Source organism: Arvicanthis niloticus, chromosome 5 (genome assembly GCF_011762505.2).
Source record: "Arvicanthis niloticus isolate mArvNil1 chromosome 5, mArvNil1.pat.X, whole genome shotgun sequence".
In the NCBI taxonomy this organism is placed as follows: Eukaryota; Metazoa; Chordata; class Mammalia; order Rodentia; family Muridae; genus Arvicanthis; species Arvicanthis niloticus.
Window position 1 is genome coordinate 94,402,846 of NC_047662.1, and position 21,614 is coordinate 94,424,459.

Consider the following 21,614-nt stretch of genomic DNA (forward strand, 5'->3'; position numbering starts at 1 on the left):
ATTCTTAAATAATAACTGTTAATCGACTATTAACTTTCCAGTTATCTGGTAATGAATCAGCATTTTCTGAACAGGTTCTTTGGAGTAGTAAGTTGATAGCAAGAGCAGAGTAAGGCTTAAGTCCACTAAGCCTAGATTGGTTTTCTATAGCATCTGCAAAAGGGGAAATCCTCAATCAGCATGAAATGCACAAAGTAATACAATTGCATTATGATAAGCATTTCTGGGTCATTCACACCATCTCAGCTTTCTAAATCAATAATAGCAATATTGGTATTTCATGCCTGCATTTGGCAATCCCTTTGTGAGTATAGAGAAATCTTTTGCTAGGAGGGCAATTATTCCTCCTGCCCAGACATAATGGAAATAGCCCACCAGACCAGTGGGCTGCAAGGAATTCTAGCTGATGCTATACTAAAAGATTTGTGGGTACATGACTTTCTAGCTTTCTATATGTCTATCAAAACTTTCTGATATAAGATAAGGGTTTCCCTTTATAGAGGGAATGGTTTGGTTGTTGTAACTGCCTTCTGTGGTGAGGACTTGCACATCTTTATTAATAATGTTGCTATGTCACACCTTGACTTGAGTCTAACTGGGTTTATAAGTATTGGCATTCGTACCCTGAACATTCTGTAACAATCTGATCCTAACTGGCATCATGGCCATGGCATAGTTGGATTAATGTAGAATTGCTGCTCCACACAGAATTGATAATAATAATAAATAATTAACAATAATAAATAAATAAATAAATATCTCAATTGTAGAGATGCAGGCACATGGAAACAGTTATATAAGGCATAAAAGATTCAAGTGAGATAAAATCCTAATATGCAGGAGGGGCATGAACTTTCTCCACTAGCTGAGGAGCTACTGGCATTCAATAGCTTGTGGGATAAGGAGAGTCAGTCTTCTTTAAAAGTACAATCCTTAGTAGTGGGACCACACTCCAGGGAAGGCCGAATTTCCAAGAGTATAGGGCAACAGAAACTGGACTCATAGGGAAAAACAGAAGAGAATAACATTATAAAAAAAAGGGAGATGGGGCAGTTATAAGAGGAGTTGGGGTGAATATGCTTAAAATATATTGAAATGGTCAAAGAGTTAATAGAATGTTATTACTATTATTTAAAGGATCCTCAGAAATCTTCCAGTTGGCACTTCCTCCTCCCTCTTGCTTGAGATTTTTCTAGATGTGACAACTATTAACAGAATCCTACATCCAATTGTTCTGACTTTAATATTTCCAAGCCACTGAGCTTTTGTCATTTTTATAATGAAACTCAAATGATGAAATGTCTTGGCTCTGAGCAGCATTTTTCTTTTTCATGAAAAGTCAAATATTGAGAACAGTTTGCAACAAACGATACTTACATTTCCCATCTCAATTCTTCACCTATTGTACGCCAGTACTATCATTTCAGCTCCCTGTTGAATATCTGAAGAGTTCATTGGATTTTTCTGGGTTTTTGTGACAGATCATCCCTCCCAATCAATGCAGCTTTAGTTCCTTCTGCACAGAACTATGGCTCTCCTTTTGACAAGATTGTTTCTTAAAGCTGGGCTTACAGATGTTTAATACAAAGTGTGATGAAGAGTGAATCTGCAAAATTTATCAATATTATCTTATTTTAGTAACGCTGAAATAATATTTATCTCCTTTTAAAACAGTGATGTAGCTTAAGATTTTGTTCCAGGTTCAAATGATAATTAGGTCTAGATTGCAACTGATTGATCAGTTGCAATATTGAATGTAATTAGACCAATTCCACATCCTTGTTTCTAAAATGGCTAACTATGAAACCCATTGGTGAGAGAGAATGGAACACAACTACATCCATCTGTCCCTTTAGGATAATATGACAGGCTCTGAAAAGAGAGTAGTGAACTTCTATCCCCATTACTGCTCTAATGGGCAATGTGAATCAGGCTGAGTAGAGCCTAAAAATGAGAATGACTAGTTTTAAGTAATAACCAACTTCATTTAAAGCATCAGACAATGTATATTCTATGGGTTAAGCAAGGTGTTGAGCAAAATTTGTTTGACCTAAGGCTGGAGACGTCACAAATACACATCTGGAATCATGTTTGAATAACAAAAATAAGATGATGGGTAATCTGGGAGGGGCAGGAAAGCACATTCTAAGAACAACACATATTATGGAGAAAGGTTAGGAGACTTTTGCCTTGTTTCCTTGGAGTTATCTCACAAGCTCTCAGAACTCTTTTCACTCAGCTTCATTCATGGACTGTATTCTAACATAGGCCTACTTCTAAGGACACCTTACCCCAACATGTGCATATGTGCGCGAGCAAACACACACACACACCACCACCACCACCATCACCACCACCAGAGAGCAAGTATTGAGATCAAAGAAACAGCACATGGCTGAAGTGTGCTGATGTCTCCCGCTGATGATGGCTGAAGACTGGATTCAATACTATTCAATGTCATCATTAAAATCAAACTAACTAGACTGTAGTCACCAAAAGCAGCATGGATCTGAGAGACAGTAAAAAATACCTTTATCTTAGTCACACCACCTATCTTGGGAACTGTAGTGGGCACAGTATGTCTCCTTTTTCCCATTCTGTCCGCTAAGTAGACCTTTCCTAGTTTTCACTTTTTAAGGCTTATTTAATTTGTTGAAATGATGAGGGCACAAGGTAGAGAACATTGAAACCAAATCATTATAAATAATGTGAACCCACAAGCCCACCCCAGCACATTTCAACTGTTCCCTTAAATGAAGTTCTTATTGTAACAGCCTTCCATTTTATTAAATTATAAAAAGTAGTATTCACTCTAGAAAATACAAACAAATCCTGAAAGTTTAGAAATTGTAAATGTATATTAAAAGATTAGTATAGACAATTATTATTTTTATAAATATTCCCAAAATAGTTGTGAAACCCTTAATCCATGACTCTATCATTGTTAATGGGAGTCACTCAACAGACATTTTAAAAATTTCTTCCCTGTGTAATAAGAATGATTAATTGGTAAGATTGTTAACTAATTACTCTTTTCAGTAGAAACACAGTTTCATTTAGTATGTTCAGCTTGCTCTCCTTTGTCGTTAGGCATAGGTATGAGAGAAAAGACTAGGAGAACCAGCAAAATGAAACCAAATTTGCAGTTTGCATTAGATCATCCTGATGCAACCCCAGCTTCCAGCCCTGCTGATGAGGCGTATGAAGTTTCATAACTCCAGCTTTATAGCTGAAAATCAAAATGATATTCTCAATATTGTAAAGACTTTAACTAGTGTTTAGCAAAGAATTTGTAGCATATAGAATATAAAAATATGAGTTAATATAATTACAATATTCATCAACAATTTTCTCACTGGATCCCAGGTGGTTCATATATCACATCCATTTGATATAACATTGTTGTATCCAAAATTGTCACCTTTTACATTGAAAGTTTACAAATTTTAGTAAAAACAAAAGAGACTTGCGGTGAATGACAGCACATTAAGATGATATTGCAGTATCACTTCCTTAGGTGAACAGGTAGGCTGCCACATTCTATCCATTGAACTATCTAACTACACAAGTGCTAGGGTAGTCCAGTGTACTGTCACATGCCTTTATATCCAACATTTGGGAGGCAAAAGTCAGCAGATCTCTGTTAAGTCACAGTCAGTTTGGACTATATAGAAAGTTCCAGGAAAACCAGTATTACATAGGAACCCTGTATCTAAAACAAACAAACAAACAAACAAAAAAAACAAAACAAACAACAACAAAACAAAAACAGCAACAAAAAGCTAGGGTGCTCAGCACACTTTTGAGAGATTTAGAACCAGTAATTAATGAGCCAAGGATACAAATCATGAGTCATTCATTAAAGATTTATATTTTAAATGACTGAAAAAAGGACATCACTTTCTTAAAAATGTGGTTTTTAAAGCAAATGAATCATATTGGGGTATATTATATTATGAATAGAAGTGCAAAAGACTAGTACTAGAGTTGCTGAATTTAGAATTTTGAAACTGATAAACTTATGTTATAACAAATACCTAAGCATGGGATAGAGGGAAATGTTGCAAATTATAAAAATAAAAATAAGTAGATCAGTCTGTTTCATTTTCCAATGTAAATAACCTTTCTTAACAGAGTACCAAAGTCAGAAATGATATAGGAAATAATAGTATATTTAGCTATCATTTTACAGTCTATGACACAAAATACTCTTAATAAGGCTTGCAAAAACAAATGTCAAAGGAATCGGATTCAGTGTCCACCGCTCAAATGTTCAATACCATTTTGGAGGCAATCATGACAGTGTTTGGAATGCTCCATTTCAAGAAATCAAACAATATCCCAATTCAATATTAATCTAAGCCATTCCAACCTCTGTATAGGGACCTCATGGAGTCTTCAAATAAAGAATCAAAGTGAACTCAAATCAACTTACCATTTATCGGTCAACAGCACATATGCAAACGATTAACATTTCAATATCACTAACAGTTGGTCCAGAGGACAAACTATGCCCTCATGGTCATTGGGCTCTAATTTTCTCATCCTTACCACTCAGTACCACCTTCTTTCTCACATAAACTATGAAGATCATTTTTAGAGAGGAGTACCTAGAACAAGCAAACTAATTAGACATTCATGGTCTATTTTTACTCAGTTTATCAATTCTTCTACATGGAATTCAAACCAGAATGACAACAAACTGGTTATGTCAGCTTTCAAATATTAGAATACTGGATTCTGTATTTTCATAGTACAATAACTTTACCTGTGAACAATTGGACCCCAATTAATGAAAAGTTCCAAATAGATAAACAACTGTTTTCCCTTGAGAAAAAATGGATGATAGAGAACAATACTGGTGTGTAAATGACATATACTTTTTTGGAAGAACAAACTTACAGTCTGAGAAAATTGTACATGCCTCCATTCTCACTAAATTCTGAGGTCATCCATAATCTGAATGTAGAAGAGAATTAGCAAGAATAAGTCCATAGAAGTAAGTACCTTTCTGCACAATAATTACTTCATGGTAAAATGCTAAAATATTTTAAGATTTTCCTTCACCCGTTAAGTTATAATAAATCTATTAGGAGCCGCAATATAATCTGCCACCCCAAGTTGGCGCTACATTGATCTGTGCAGTTGCTAGGCAGAGAGGCGTGCCATAGTCACTGAATGTTGGGTGGTGAGCAAACAGCCAATCAGAAGTGAATATGTCACTCTAGACTGTATTTAAGCCAAGCCCCTTCCTCAGCTCACCCCTTCCGCGCCTCTCTGCGTTTTCCCACGTGTGTGAGACAGATTAAAGCCTCGTTTTGCAGTAACTACCTGATCTCTGCGTCTCGTGCTTTCTCTCCCACGGATGCAAGGCTCAGGGGGGGCACGTTAGATCTGGTGCCGAAACCCGGGAAAATTCCAGGCGCATGGAAATTCCAGGCGCGCAGAATTTCCACGCGCTCGAAACCCACGCGGTATTTCCAGGCGGCAGAAATTTCTACGCATTAGCAGAGGGACCCCGAGCCTCAAGGACAGTTAAAAGACTGCGGCTGTATGAGGTACACCCTTTGGAAGTTATGTCTAAAGTAGAAATCTTGACAAGCTGATTTAAATCCACCGCGGCCACTTCATTAATTAAACTCTTGCTCATATTGCAATTGTTTTATGGCTACTCAGACATATCAGAACTAAAGTGTGTTGGCAGGCTACAAAAAGGGCCTGGTGATAAAAGGGAGTGTTTAAAGGTAACACGGACTGCTGCTGCAGAGTCCATGGAACCACCAGCAGGTGGGAGAAGGTTGCAGACAAAGCAAGCCGGGCAGTGGTGGCGTATGCCTTTAATCCCAGCACTTGGGAGGCACAGCTTAGAGCAGAGAATGCCAGTAATGGAACAAAGGACCCCGTGCAGCCGCAGCGGCTGCAGCGGAGGAACTCCCTACAGCCGCTGCGGAACTCCGGAACTCCGTACAGCAGCAGGGGAAATCCGTACAACCGTGGCAGCGGCAGCCGCCTCTTGCAGGAACGGGAGGCTGCGAAATTGCCTGGGCGCGTTTTGCGGGCTGGGGAGAGAGGCTATTTGTGTTTATTCCACAGGTGAAAATTTAATTTGGGTCCCTGGCTCTCGTCTTCCGGAGTGTGGCTGGCCAGCGCAGCCGAGAGGGCGGAGCTGCCCGCGGCGGCATAGCCGCTTGGCGGGGGGGGGGGGGGGGGGGGGGGGGGGGGGGGGGAGGGGGGGGGGGGGGGGGGTGGGGGGCGCAGGAGGCGGAGCTGGAGAGTCTGAAGATCAGAAAGAAGGAAGCTGGATTACAAGATTTCGGCTCTGACTCTCCTGCCATTTGTGAATGAGTATATCGCTGTGGGCCTTTGGTCAAATCTTAAACTGTTCCAGAGGTTTTTAGTTCAAATTTAAGGTTTTAATTAAAAGCAAAATCGCTCAGTTCGGAACTGCGCCTGAACTGGCAGGCAGGCAGGCAGAGGGAGGTTAAGTACATTTACATTTGAATTAAGACACGCAGGCTGCGGCCAGAAAAAGCAGCTTTCGTTCTGAGTCTAAAGACCAGATCCTAAAAATGTGCTTATGAAATATGGTTCAAATTATTTTAATTTCCTCTATATTCAAAGTTGTTAAAAACGAGATGCCTTAGATTCCTTTAATATGTGTTACAATTATTAGAGAATAAAATTGTCTTTTATCCGATATTCTCATGGGACAAAAAAAAGATTGGTTATTAAATTAATCCAAAATAAAGTTCAAATTTAAGTTTTATACAGCCTAACTTGTCTTCTCCAGCTACCATTTCAATAAATGTTTACATAAAAAATATTTTTATACCATTCCTTTACATTTCTGGTAGAGGTTTAAGGTTTGCAGGTAATAAATTTATTCATAATGTTTAAGAGCCCATGGAGCGATATTTGTTAAAAAATAATTGCTTCAAAAAATGGTTAATGTTTTATATTATATATATATATATAATATATATATATATTATATATATAATATATATAATTATATATATATATATATATATAATATAAAATAATATATATAATTATATATAATATATATATATATTTATATATATATAAATTTTGTTGTTGCTTTAATACAAAAGGTTAAGAGGTTAAATCTTTTGGTGTGTATTATATTTTATTAGTAGATTTCTCTAAGGAAATTTTTTCTGCAAGCTATTGCTTCAATATAGCGAGCTTTTAAAAATTTTTAAAATACTTGTTACTTCAAAAAAGAGATTCAAAGACAGTGTCTTTCAATATTTGAGTCAATTTGGCTTTAAAAATAGCTCAGCCATTAAAGGCTGGACTTAAGGCTAAACTCCCAGCGGCCACGTGGTGTCTCACAACCATTTGTGGTGGGGATCTAACGCCATCTTCTGGCTTGTGAGTGTACATGCAAAGAAAAATAGTTTACTTTTAATCTTGATTTACTCTTAGTGATTTTTAAAAGTTGTTAAGAGATATTATTTGACTAAAACCTCATCTTAAGGTTACCATAAGAGGATTTAAAACCTCTGTTTAATGTTTTCAAAGGGATACAAGACCAAAATTAAATCGTATGTATATTTTCTTAAATTTACCCTGCTTCAACACAATTAAATTACGTGTTGTAGCCACTATTTAAAATGTTATAAGGGATATATCTGCCTTTGTCTTGTTAAATATTTTTCATAAAGTGCAGAATGTTTCGGCTATAAGATTTAATATCTCTAGCCATTTAAATAACATTAAAAATTAATAAGGTGTTTGGAAATACATCTGCACAACCGGTGTTGGTGTGTGTAGACCCTCTATTTTTCTTTATGTTATCCAACTTTCAGAATAATTCTGATACCTTGGATTGTAAATATGTCACATGCTTTTTAGCACAAGGCTAAAATGGATCACTAGACCTAGTCTTGGTTGTGCATGTGCCTACCTTTGTGCCCATCTCAGTACATCGTTATGGAGACTTAAAATAGACTTTGGTCAATCAAAGAGTTGATTGGCTCTAAGCCCATGTGAAGCAGCTCACAGATGTGGTTCAAATAAGCTGTGTGTCAACAGCCTCACATCCAGGTGTTACACCTCTAAGATTTGTGAATGATGCATTTACTTAAAGCTATAATCTTTCTGCTTATTTAAAAGGGAAGTGGAATGGGAAGTTGGACCAGGTACAGCAGCAATTGCAAATCCGGATTTCCAGCCTTGATGGAGTGCGGATGGAACCTGTTTCCTGTGGAGATTTTACTTCTTCAATGTCTTCTGCCCTTTTCTTTCTTTCTTTCTAAAGAGCGGGAATAGGATTGCTTGGTACAGCCCTATGATGTGAATTAGTATTCATAGATGGTGGGTTTGTAAGCTCAAAGCCCAACAAAACTTGACAAGGTAGCTTAAAGCCTAAGCACTTGCAGCCTTAGAGCAAGAGTCTCTCCCTGAAATTTGACTATCTAGGCTAAGAAAATAGCCTATGACAGGGACCCTCTCAGTCTATGCACACCAGGGGTTCTTCGTCCCATTGCACTGGGTTAGATGAGAGGTCTAAGTCCAGCCAGCTCTTGCCTAAATAATTGTGGTACCTAATAGTAGGTTGACAGCCCTTGCACTCTTGGGAGCTATACTCCATTGCACAGGAATGGGTGTCAATTCTCTTTATATTTCCTTAGCCCGAGCACCCAGAGGACTGGTTTCCATTGCACCTGGAAGGGTAAGGAAAAATCTTCGGGCTATAAGCTCTTGATCGCTTATTCCCCCACGATGGAGTTTGCTTGATCGGGTTTGAGTTCGAATCTTAATTGGTGCTACTTTTAATAGGCAAAAGGCTGTTTCATTTTAATAATTTAAACAGGGGGAGATGTTAGGAGCCGCAATATAATCTGCCACCCCAAGTTGGCGCTACATTGATCTGCGCAGTTGCTAGGCAGAGAGGCGTGCCATAGTCACTGAATGTTGGGTGGTGAGCAAACAGCCAATCAGAAGTGAATACGTCACTCTAGACTGTATTTAAGCCAAGCCCCTTCCTCAGCTCACCCCTTCCGTGCCTCTCCGCGTTTCCCCATGTGTGTGAGACAGATTAAAGCCTCGTTTTGCAGTAACTACCTGATCTCTGCGTCTCGTGCTTTCTCTCCCACGGATGCAAGGCTCAGGGGGGCACGTTAGATAAATCCCTAGCCAATGAGCTGATGAAAACTCACACAAAAAAATGATTTTATGCTGTGCTCTATTACAGGGCTTCTCACTTTACAATAATTCCATTGTAGGATTTGTTCGGGGCCAAACTGAATGGTACAAGTCAACAAAACATATTTTGGTTTTTAACACTCTTCAGAAAATACTAAAGTTCCTTAGGTATATCTTCAAGCTACCACATTTTTTTAAAACAAGCCTGAATGACCCAGTTTGCGTTAGAAAAGAATCAAGCTGTAAATAAGCTGAGTGCTTACTAGGAATCTATTCCATTGATAAACTCTATGTCCCAATCCTTCATAAGTGACAAAGAGAAAATGTCCTAGAGTAAAGAAAAAAACTTTGACCTCCTAGTGGCTTGTCACTTTTGATTTAGTGACTTTCCCCCCAAGAAATAAAACATTTTCTTTGGAACTCAGTGCATTGGCTTTCAGACCAAATCCTAAAAAAAAAAAAAAAAAAAGACTTCTTATAACTACTAAAATGACTGCTAGATGGATCAGACTTCCTCTGTGAGTCCAGATCAGTCTTGGCAGCACCACAAACTACCCACAGTATAAAATTAATACAAACACATTTCTGCTGGCTACTGGACACACACAGCTTCTTGGAGAAAACTAAATTGAGAGATTTTTCTTTGGAAAACTGTTTCTAAGAATTTCCAAGCTGTACACACTAAAGCCTCCAAAAACAATATTACCAATTCTTTATATTGATATAAAACAAGGAAACATTACTTTTAATTTATACACTTTAATTTCTTGTAACTAAAATATTAGTTTGTCTTTGTTCTGCTTCATTATATACTATCTATGTGCTTGGCCAAGACTTTTTCAGAGAGAGATACAGTATATATATCTGAGACTCACATTTCACCAAACATAGTCAAATCTACAGGAAAAAAAAAAAAAACACTTTCCAAAGCTACCTAGTAATTCTTCTTATGCTATTGAGATTCTTAACTTGTTATTTGACAAGGCAAATGCTTTAATGTCATATTTAGATATATTTCCACACTCGAGCCTTGATCTTGGTTACAGGTAAACTGTGGAGTTGATGGTCTCTGAAAGAATAAAAAGAAGTAGTTAGTCATTGTTCTAACTCACATTCTACTGTGTTCTCACACATGAGAAGAAAATGTAGTTATTCTTTTGTTTAATATGCACTGATACATCTGAGTCAAATGAGAAACCAAGTGTTTCTCACACAAGCATAAGGGCAAAGCTGTGCTTTATTACTGGAACATGGCTCTGTTTTTATTTCAAGGACAAGGAAGCGGCTTGATCCACATGAGTTTCTTACTTTAACATTTCACTGTTTCTTTCTTTTTTTTAGTTACTACAGAAACTTAAACTCTGAAAAGTTGAAAGGCTAGTAAAGCAACATGTTCTCTTCTTATTCTTTCATAACTATTTTATATTAATATGTCTCACAGAGGAAAATTATATTTCTCCAACTAAGAATCTGGCAGCCAAAGGAGAGAGTCTTGCTAGTGCCTGTGGGTATCTCAGAGAAACAATCAAATGCTCAGAGAATTAGGGAGAAATTCCTGACATGTTTTAGGAAATCTTGCAGCTAATCAAAAATTTGGTATAAAGAAAATATTTTTGTAATTAAAGACTTTATTTATACTCAAATTTTGGAGACCAAATGGGAAGTCATATTTTTAAATGTCATATAAATAAGGTCTATGCCATTAAAAATTTTTTGGCCTTTTATAATTTACTTATTATAATACATTGCTTATAGCTATGTTTCATCTCATAGGTTTTCTAAATGAAAAGGCAGAAAAGAATAAAAGGGGACAGGAAATTGACTTTTATCAGGTAACTGATGCATTTCTAGGGAGATGATAACTCATTACATACATTATTTCCTTCATTCTTCAACATGACCTTGAAAGATACACACATGCTATTTATAGACATTAGCTTTGGACTTAACTTCTGTGTTCATACACACTGATAATCAAATCACTTAGTTTATTATCAAGGTTTCCATTTTCTTCTCTGTCATATAAAGTAAAAAAAAAAGTTGGTCTCAGCCACAAAATAAATGATAAAATTCAAAGCAGAGTATAGTACTCATAACAGCCAATATATGCAGAAAAAATAATACATCAATACTATTGTTCATGTTATGTATAGAAAATGCAAAGCTCAAAAGTAAGAGAGATGACTAAAGAGCATTTGTATAGGACCTGGGCTTAATTTCAAGTACCCACATGGCAGCTCATAATTGTCTGTAATTCCAGGTTTAGGGGAATCCAACAAACATCCTCTTCTGATTTCCACAGGCATTAGGCACACATGCAATGCACATAAATAAACAAAATCAAAATATGCATAAAATAAAATTATAAAGAAAATGCAAAACTCAGATACCACAAGGGTAGATGAACCAGAGATACTGTCTAAATTTTAGTTCTTGAATCATACAAAGTATAGTCTTCAATTAAGAGATTCCTTTGAAAATAAGTGGTTCAATTTATTAATGAAGAGTGAATGTACTTGTTATTTAGAAAAAATACTGTGTAATTATTAGTTGTTTATTTATGTAAAAAGTGAATAATGCCTGTATATACTTTTTCAATAATCTGCATTTCATAGGAATAATCGGACAATTTTCTAGATTAATAAAATCAAAAAGAATTATGATACAATAAAAAGATAGATCCCTAAGTAATAGGCTACAGGATGTGTAGTTTTCTTCAGTGTGGATATAGACAGGACAAAACTGATGGGATTCTTCAGTTTACAGATGGTTAAAAATTAGTGACTTACTCATGGTCACACAGTTGTTAACTGAGGTGCCTAAGATTTGTAAGGCATTAGACAGAGTAATCAGCCCTTAATAATTCTGCAGCACTAAGGTCTGTCAGATGATCCTGGGCCAGAAGGAGGAAGAACAGATGCTCCAACAACATTTTGTAGTAGAGGGAGTGTCCAGGTGTTCAGAGGTCTCTATAAATTGGTTAAGTTTTAGAAGCTATGCTTTGTGCTTCCCACAATTATAGTTAACTCAGTAATTCTGGATTTCTGACAGGGTTGAAAACTTATAGCCTCATAGTCAATCCTGGCTATTTACCTTGAGAGAAAAGATTTGAGTGGATGGTCTTCAGCATACATTCATTCTAAAGCCAAGGAAAGAGCCAGGTTCAGAACTAAGTGTTCTAGTTAGGATAGATGACAGGGGTTCTGGTTAGTCAACAAAATGATGGACTGGGTATTAGGACTATCTTGTACCTCACTGGTACAAATTGGCATAATTATGCTTTAATTGTATTTTGAGAGAAAAGTTTTATTTTAACAGGAAGGGTGATATGTAGGAGGAGCTAAGGTGGGAGGAGTACTGAGAGGAAGAAAAGGAGTAAGAAGAGGAGGAGAAGAAGGAGAGGAGAAGCTAGGTGATAAGAGAGAGAAAGAGGGGGGAGACAGGGAGGCAGATGTTCATGTATCTCCACCAGTCAAGATAGTTGATATATCTAGGTTGGGTAATGGGTTACCCAATATAATTGATATATTGAGCATTATCAAACTTATAAAGTCTTTGATTAACATTTTTTAAAAAGATGTATAAGTGCAAAAAGGAAAAGGGGGCATAGGATGGGAGCTTTCTAAGGGGGGGGATGGGGAAAGGGGATGGCATCTGAAGTGTAAATAAAATATCCAATAAAAAAAAAGATTTGTAAGGCATAATATAGTTTGTATTCTAAACTACACATTTGTAAATAATGTAAGATATATCTTTAAAACACTTTTAAAATCACAGTACAAAGTATTTTTGTTCATATGTCACAAAAATCCACTAAAGAAAATACATGTGTTTTTATAAGATATAATCCTACTGTCTTTTAAAAAACAAAAACAAAAAAAACAAAAACAAAAAATGTGATGCTAGCCTGCACTGTTTTGAAAGGTGTCAGATTAATGATTTCAGCACATGAAACTTCTCTTTTTACTTAAAATGATACAGCTCAGACACAGTGATTGTAATTCCCTGCATCCCAGAACATATCACAATGGTTTATGCTGCTTGCTTTTGCATACAGAAAGGGAGCAGCCTGAGTATCTTCTATCTTGTCCTTCTTGACTCCCTGACAAACTGATTGTTACTATGTTAATCCTTAGGTTAAACCTGCTTTCTTGGTTCAACACCCTTGCATCACTAATTGCTTCATTCTCTGAATATTATCTGACCGCTGAGCATAGTTATATTAAGGTTATCACAGACTTGAATCTTTTACTTAAAAGTCTGTCTTCCCAGATAGATGAAGAACTTGTAGAGCATAAACATATATTAGTTATTTTTACAAATGCTCCTTTCTATAGAGCATCTAATACATGAGAGACCACGACAAATGCTTTATGCTACCAAATTGCACAAACACCATGAAATTAACATTCAACTTTGTTTTTGTATTAATTACTAGTATTGTTGCTGTGATAAAATAGCTAGTAGAAGCAACACAAGAGAGAAAGAGACTATTTTATCTTATAGTTCCAGGGCATGCAATCCATCCAATCCATCATGGAAGAAGAGCCATGACAGCAGGAGCCTAGGGCAGCTGATCACCACTGGATGCACAGTCAGAACACAGAGAGTGATGGATGCTGATGCTCTGTGCCCTTCTCCTTTATTTAGTCAAGGAATCTAGGCTATGAGATGATGCTAATCACATTGGGGTGACAGTGGTCTTCTTATACTAATTAACTTAATCTAGAGTATTTCTCACAGACAACCCTTAGAAATTTCTTTTCATGGTGTTTCTAAACCCTGTGAAGTTGGAAATCAAAATTAACCATCATAATCCACCTTGTGCAAACTAGACACTAAAATATATCTCTTTTAAACTATCACCTTCTGTTAGGCGCCATAAGAACCTCGCCCCAAGATGGCGATGGCCACCTGAGGGCCGAGTGATAAACAAGTCCTTATTAGGTATGAAGGCTGTGCTTCAAGGTGGCCTGATCTTATGCAAGCGTCACGAGCCTATGGAGAGATGATACGTGGCATGAGTTCATGGGCTCCTGGCAGGGTTTATAAGCTGCGCCCGGGAAGATATCGTGGGCTCACCATCTTGACTACCAACTGCTAAGCATCCTGAGTAAACTGCTGTGAGAAGGAACCGGTTGTTCCATGTCTTAATTCCTGCTGGTCATGGTTGGCACGGCACAACCTTCTATGCTGTAATCCCACAGGCCTGGAGCCATCTCATATTGCAAAATGCATTAAGCATAATGTCAAAATTTCACATAGCCTTTAAGAGTTCCAAAACTGTTTAAAAATCCAGAGTATATACATCCCTTCTGAGACTCAAGGAAATATAACAAACTGTGAACCCCTATGAAGACAAAAGCAAGTAACCTCTTTTCAACATACAATTAAATAGGATAAATAGTCCCATAAGGATATAGCAACTAATGTACAGATGAATGCTAGCCCTATTTTTTTTTTTTTTTTTTTTTTTTGTAGCTCATAGAGTATAAAAGGAGAAAGGAGAGAAAACAGGGTATGGGCAGATATAGAAGGGTAGGTAGGGTAGATGAAACAATAGGGGAAGTGATAACTAACACAAGAGATACTTGAAAAAGCCACATGGGATCTATGATTTTATCTTCTCTATGTTTTTTTTTTTTCATATAAAAGAGGCTTCATATAAAATGGGGTTACCATACATGGGGGATAATATTCTTCCTAGAAGCCACATGTTGTTGTCAAATAATGAACCCAGTAACAGGTATGTGATATCTTCTTCCTTCAAATTGTAGGTCAGAAGCATTCCAGGGACCCTCAAAACAATACTATTGATATTACTCTTTATTTCCCACCTAATCTTACTGGACAGCTATATTGCTGAAGATACCATTTATTTTTGTCACAGGACATGAAAAAATCAAGCTGGTAGTATTTGAAAGCTTCTTCCTAATGGGTAGTTTTCATAATACCAGATGATATGACACAGGTGGGTGGGGATATGTCATACCAATGAACTCTTTTTGTTTATTTGTTTGGTTTTGGTTTTTTTGTTTTTCAAGACAGGGTTTCTCTGTGTAGCCTTGGCTGTCCTGGAACTCCCTCTGTAGACCAGGCTGGCCTCGAACTCAGAAATCTGCCTGCCTCTGCCTCCCAAGTGCTGGGATTAAATGCGGCGCCACCACTGCCTGGCGACCAATGAACTTTTAAAAATTATGATAAGTAGACTGAAAACACACACCCATTAGTGTATTAGAAAAATAAATATTGTAGGGATAACAATCACTTTATATTTGGCCTGTAGATTGTTCAACAGGAAGAATGTCATGCCTAGCACTGTGAATCTTGCTGAGAGCCAATAACTGGAGAGTGAATAGGCCTAGGGGAGAAACTACTACTATTATTTTGCTAAGTGGACATAGTGAAAAATTATCTTCTAAACAATTTTCTGGATACACAAAGATTAGTACATCTCAATCATCATCAGGGAAGTTCTTCTTGCACTTGATGGTGGTTAACCCAGGGACTCACACTAGGTCAAAGAACAAATAATACATACCTATGGAGTCTTACACAGACCTGTGTAAGATCAGACCAGGCAGCATCTGAACATGAATTGGAGAGGGGCTCATGAGTGAGAGTGTACCCCAAGCAGAAGAATAATTGAATGCTGATGGTGGGGTCGGTTTTCTTTAGGGGTGTGGCACCTGGTAGGATGATCATACCCTAACAGATAGCTCAACACTCAAAGTTATGTGGGAAGCACTAATTAGACCCATTGAATTATTTTTCACAAGCAAAGGAAAAGAACATGAACTTAGGACACATGAAGGACATGGACACATAAATTTAGGAGAAACTGAGAGGTAAAAGAGGAGGTGACTATAATCAGCATGTATTTATATGTTTAAAATAGTCAAAGAATAAAATTGTAATATTAAAATATAATTTCTCATTGGAATTCTAAGGTATTAAATGATGGGATTGTTTAGTGGACATTAACTCCTAAGATATAAAATATTATTGAAATACTATAAATATGAATAAATTATGAGATATTCTGATGGAATATCAAAGACATAATCAAGATGTTAATTTATCCATCTCTTCTATACTTTTGCAATGGCTACAATTATATCATTATTTTAGGAAGATTCACAGATAAAGTTCATGGAGTCACAACTTTTTCTTTACAATTAGATTCTAGCCATTTAAAAATTAAAGTATGACAATGCAAAACACATATTAACTTTGACATTCTAAATTTATTTTTGTTACTGTTTAGAAAAAGAACATGTTAAAATATGCCATTCTTATTTTGATCTTTACCATTTTGGTTGAGATAAAACAAAATTTAAAAACAGTTTTATTTTGCATTACCCTGACAAACAGTATTGAAAATTTTACAGTGTTTCTGTGTTTCTTCCTTATCTCAGTATTTTGGGTTTTTTTTTTTTTTTTTTTTTTTTTTTTTTTTTTTTTTTTTTTTTGTCTTTTAGTTTGTTTGTTTTTGCTTTTTATTATTAGTCAACTCTCATCTTTTGATAATTCAGCATAGTTTCATGCCAAGTTTTAAATGAGTTGTTTGTATAGTTTGTGTTTAGGGGTTTTTCTTGTTGTTATTGTTGTTGTTGTTTGTATATTCTAGTTACTTACATTTTGTCTAATGTAAACTGATAGGGAATTTTTTTCCCTATTCTACAAGCTGCATCTTGAATTAACTAATAGTTTTCTTCATTGTTCAAAACCTTTTTACTTTCATGTGCTGATCATAATGCCTATACTACTAGAGTTCTATTAAGAAAGTCCATTTCTGTATCTAAAAGTTCTAGTGTTCTCTCTATTTTCTCCCCTATCAAATAAAGAGTAAACATCAACTCATATTTCAAGGTCCATTTGATCCATTTGGCATTAAGTTTTGTTCAGGATAGAGACAAGCATATAGCTATCCAATAACCAGTGCCCTTTCCTGCAGATGTTCTTTTATTCAGTGTGTATTTTTCTCTATTTGCCCAAAACTAGGCAGCCATCAATTTTTTATTTTATTTTAGTGATCAATGTGTCTTCTTTTATGTCAATGCTCTGATGTTTTAATTATAGAGGTCTATATTATACCTTAAATTCATGGGTGTTAATATCTCCAGCAGTTATTTTATTGCTTGGGATTATTTTGGCTATCCAAAGTGTTTTATGCTTCTATAAGAAATGTGATATTATGTTTTCAGTTTCTGTGAAGAATTACATTTTGATGGAGATTGGATTGAATCTATAATTTGCTTTGATAAGATGGCCATTTGCACAATATTAATTCTACCAATCCTTGAGCATGGGAGTCCCATTATGGTTGTGAAGAAAGTGGTATACTTTTTCACTGATTGCAGAAGTACAAACTAGTGCAACTTCTTTTGGAATCAGTGTGAAAGTTTTCATAAAAGCTAAAAATAGTTCTATCATACAATCTAGCTGTATGACTCTTTGGCATATACCCAAAGAATTTAAATTTTAAAATTCCTGCACTTACTTGCCCATTGCTGCTTTATTTATAGTTTCAAGAGAAATGATACAACCTAGACATCCATGAATTGATGGTTAATTAAAATGCAGTACATTTATACTGTGAAATATTACTCAACTCTTAAAAATAAAATTATGGGCTAGAGAGATGGCTTAATGGCATTTGCTATTCTTGAAGAAAGCCCAAGTTCAGTTATGACCCTCATGATGGATCATAACCATCTATCACAACAGTTCTGGGAGCTCTGATGTTTGTGGCCATGAACTTGGCATACATACATGCATGCAGGCAAAATACTCATACCATAAAATAAATGAATCAGAACTTCTAATGGTTATGAAATAGATGCAGCTTGAAACAATCATGTTCGCTGAGGTAACCTAGACCCAATATGACAAACATTGCAAGTGTTCCCTCATCTGTGAACATTAGCTTTGTCTCTTAGATATTTGTGTTTCTTTTAGAATACCCATACAGGTTAGGAAATAGGAGCTGTGGAGGACCATGGGATTTATTTCAAGGGAGAGACAAGAATATAGTGCTAATACAGGGAAAGGGAAAATAGTGGAACATAAATGATTAAATGGGTTAAGGGTGGACAAAGTAGAAAAGGGAATATGGGGAGGGACACTTAACATTGAATGCCTTTTAAAAATTTACTCCTGTAGTCATCTCCTGAAACATATAGCTATGCATATATAAAACAAATATAAATGGAATTGCCCCAAAGAGGGAACAATATCCCAAGTACTAACAAATACAAACTTTGATACAAGGAATGGGTTACCTGGTTTTGAGTTGTTGGTCAGTTGAGTCTCATAAATGCCAACAAACATTAAAAGCTATTGAAAGTGCTCTTGATGGTCCTTCAGAACTTGGTGGTAAGCTCCTATTGCTAAAAATCACAACCTACCTGATCCATAGAATGAAGAATTAAAGCTGGCATTCACCTGGAATCTTCATCACCACTGGTTGATTTTCATAGTGCTGAAAGGTGCTGTACACACTACCAGAGGAGAAAAATAATCATTGGTGTCATCCATTTATGAGCCCCACAAGCTATAACGACAAGCCTGGTATGGTGTATTCAATGATGGAAACATGGCACAAATGTGAGAGTGTAGCCATCCCCTTTCTGATTGGACATAAGACCCACTCTATGAATTGGAATCATTACCTGACACTACAAACAAATTAAGAATATATAACTAGCTAAGTTACAGGCCCTAGGGGAGGACCTACTGTTCTGCTAAATTGATGTAGAAGAATTAGGCAGGAATGTGAACACAATCACAGTACATCGTAGAAAATCTCAATGAATTAATATAAGCATTAATTTTTTAAAAATATGATTGCTTGTAGTTCCTAAACTTTACAGTTGTAAAGCAACTACTATGAAGATAAAGCTGATTAAATCTAGGTGTTTTTTTTGTTTTGTTTTGTTATCTTTTCATTTGTTTTTTATTGGCACATAGGCATATAGGGGCTGTATTTTTATTTTTTTCTTTTTTTAAATTTATTGGACATTTTATTTATTTACAATACAGATGTCATCCCCTTTCCTCATTTCCCCTCCCTAGAATCCCATAACCCATCCCCCCTCTTCTTTAATCCTTTTATATCATGTTAATTGCATGCATGTATTAAGATAAGTTCTAGGTTGAGGAACTAGCAATACAATAGATGCACATAGTCAAGGAACAAGCAAGACAATAAACACAAATAGTCAAAGAAAAAGCAAGGCATTGAACCCAATTATGTGAACACTCCAGTGATCACTGTTTCTAAAGGGTTATCAGGATAACCAAAGTATCTGAGCCTACTTCCCTGTTCTAGACCAAGGTCATTTTCATATCTTTTTATTTCATTAACAAGACTGACCCTGTCTTAGGTCACTCTGACAAAAATGCCTTTCTTACCCCACCATGGACTATGCACTACCAAAAGCAATGCAGTTCTGTCTTAGGTTGGTATGGCTTTGTGCAGAATCTTACCCATCCTTGGCTTGCCAGGCTGTTAATTTAATAACTCTGTCCAGGGGTCCATTTTCAGGTTCAAGCCATGTACTTTGGCTGCCAAAATTTTGATGTTGTTAAAAAAAAGCTTTAACAAAATGGGCAGGAATAACAGTATTCCCAGGACAAACAGGGCTAGCATGATCAAACTATATGTGCCATTCTTGAAGCTTGACCAAAATAGAAATACTGACCTCAGGTCATGAGTAATTTTATCTGCAGTATCTACCACATCAATGCTCAGCAAAGCAGCATTCTTGACATTCATAAGCTCCCTATATATCATTGAAACATCCCAAGAGGTGTTAGAATTATGTCAAATACACTGCAAGTGTCATTAAACTTCTTCCTAATTATAATGACTACCACTGTAAATTGTAGAACTAATATGAATCCAATGGTATTTGGCATGGCACTCAAGATGGTTCCTTACCCTCAAATTCTAAACCTCCTTCCAGTAATTTGAACCGGATAAGAGCATCAATCCATTTTTCCAAATGCCTGTCTAGACCCTCTTGTATATTCAACACATTAGTAACATTTTTTGCTAAATGATTAACAAAAGTATCAGTCTTAACTTCCTGTCACAGCAATTGCAGAAGCTCTGGTGCTAGCAATTAATGTAATTAAAGCTGTTATACCAGCAATAATCAAGCCCACTACCCTCTTGCTTCTGTTTAAAGGCTGACTCACTTTTTCCAGTACTTGCAAGCTATTTTTAGAATACCAAGGTTCTGTGATACTCAGGGCACTAAAACAAAAGCCGGTTGATAGACCTCCATAACCAACATTCTGGATTTCAAAACACAAACGCAATTAGAAGGTGTACAATCAATGCAACTTACATTAAATACTGTAGAGAAAACAAAAGTATTTTTAACTTGACAATTAAAAGAGCCTTAACACATGTATTAACACCTGTTTGAAGTCCAGATCGTGCCCCAACTTTATCTCTTGCTAACATAACATCACAGAGAATTGCAGCTGAAACCCAAGACATTTAATACTTCCTACTAAACAAACTTTTTTGCTAATGAAGAAATAGATGCTGCAATGCTTTCAAAAGCTTTTACTTCTTAGTACTCTTAGTATTCTCAGTGTGTAAATGAGATTTGAAACCATTCTTGACAATAGTCACTGACTACATATGCAAATTAGCATACCATTTAAGCTTAACTGTAACTCTTACCCAAGCAGATAACAAAAGGGTGACCTAAGCATTCAGAAGCTCACAGGAAAGAGGCCACAGAACTGCTTAGAAAAATAAAATTACATGCTGGTAAATGGCAGAATAATTGGAGCTAGTTAAGCTTCTTTCAAGACTTATTTAACAGTGACTTTTGCTTCCTTAAAACATATACACAGCCTGTATTCTTCTTTGAAAGTGCCACTCTTGTATTACAGATCTGCTTAAGAAGGCCTTGCACAGGATTTGGAAGGCTGTTTGCTTAGTCTGAATTGCATTTCGCTGACCTCACAGTGGTTCCTCTATTCCACACAGCTGACTCTGCCCTCTGTGTTCCCAGAGAGTGTGAAATGGAAAAAATATAATGGTCATCCAGGCACAGGAGTCTTGCTGTGAAAATTCTGGTTCTCTTCAAAGTATCCATCAGGGAAAATTGGTTTTCTGGCAGGCCACTCTTGAAAATAGGCATTAGAACACTTTTGGGTGTGTTTTGGTAAGTTTTCTTTCATTTATCCTCATGTCTTTCAGTTCTTTGATTGGCAAGAGTTATCTTTTTTGTCTTGGTGGATCAGTACATTGTTCTAGAATGAAAGAATAGTTTCTTAGCTGCCATTAATTCATAAAGTTAGTAAAAATGTGAGCTTGCTAGCTGTATATGATAGCAGTTTCCAGCCTACCCAGCATTCAAAAGGCTGGCTCAGAATTGCAAGTCTGAGGTCAGCCTTGCCTACATAGGGAGACC